At 38.6% G+C, this 1,369-nt stretch overlaps 1 protein-coding gene across 3 annotated transcripts in view; it reads right to left on the bottom strand.

The window, feature by feature from the left end:
* Vps54 (VPS54 subunit of GARP complex) overlaps nt 1-1,369 on the bottom strand; it is an 80,643-nt gene that overhangs the window by 23,223 nt on the left and 56,051 nt on the right. The gene's annotated exons all lie outside the window — the stretch shown is intronic.

Raw genomic sequence — 1,369 nt, 5'->3', positions numbered from 1 at the left:
AAAAAAAAAAAAAAGAACTGTTATCGGCAACATACAGCACATTTAAATATCTGCCAATGTTATTACTTGATAGTAACTCTAAGTTAATAAATTCTAATATGAAACAGGTTAATATAAAATAGAATTCCCTAAGGAGATTTTATAGAAAGTAACATTATATATTTCCAGTGAATGCTGCTATAGCCATAAGTTTATTAAAACAAAACAAAACAAAACAAAAAAACAACAACAAAATAAAACAAAACCCTTTCTTGTCCTGGATAGCGTGAAGCTCTCTGCATAAGGTGAGAAAATTTGTTACAGTGTCTTACTAGGGTTTGTATTGCTGTGGGAGAACACCGTGACCACAAACAACATGGTGAGGAAAGAGTTTGTTTTAGCTTCTATCGGGTCATACTCCACTGCTGAGAGAACTCAGGCAGAGAGAATGGATCCAGAGGCCACTGAGGAGTGCTGCTTACACTCTTGCTCGCCAAGGTTTGCTCAGCCTGCTTCCTTACAGCCATGAGCCACCAGTTCAGGGACGGCAGCACTCTGAGTGGGCTGGGATCTCCCACATCAGTCACCAATGAAAAAAGTAGACTACAGACCCTGCCTACAGGCTAATCTTATGGACTCATTTTCTCAACTGAGAGTCCTTTTCCCCAAATATTGCTAACATAAACTAGCCTGCCCAAGAGCAAGAGAATAAAGTCACTGTCCTGAATTTTCTAAAAGTTGCCATGACACATCTCCCAGAAGTCATTACTTCTCACTAGTTGCTCCAACCAATTCTGAGACAGATGTGCCAACAAATGGTGCAGAAATTGTAACACATCTCCAATCTGAGGTTTGAGCCCAGAGAACCTTAATAACTATCTATATCAGTGACCAGATACCTAAATTCCTTTACATTTAGATACCTAAATGAATGAGAAATTCAGGCATAGAATACTTACCACTATCTTTCTAGAAAGAACAGGAATGTCAAGATGAAAACAAAAAGTAGGGATCAGGCAACTCAAAAGTAAAGACCCAAACTTCTTGGAGCCTCTTAGAAGCTTGATTATAAATGTAAATTTAGTATTTGCTACCCCATTATAATAAATTATTTTCAACCTCTCCCACTTTCCACCAACCCTCTATTCCTCTTCTATGCTCAACTTTACCCTGAAAGCCAACCTACAGAGCTTGGCCAATTTTAGAATCCTTATAAAGACTAGTGTATTAGTTAGGGTTTTACTGCTGTGAACAGACACTATGACCAAGACAAGTCTTATAAAAAAAACAATATTTAATTGGGGCTGGCTTACAGGTTCAGAGGTTCAGAGGTTCAGAGGTTCAGAGGTTCAGTCCATTATCTTCAAGGTGGGAGAATGGCAGTATCCAG

The sequence above is a fragment of the Mus caroli genome, chromosome 11 (assembly GCF_900094665.2).
Source record: "Mus caroli chromosome 11, CAROLI_EIJ_v1.1, whole genome shotgun sequence".
Lineage (NCBI taxonomy): Eukaryota > Metazoa > Chordata > Mammalia > Rodentia > Muridae > Mus > Mus caroli.
Note: the sequence above shows the minus strand (reverse complement) of the source record. Positions and strands in the feature narration are given on the sequence as shown.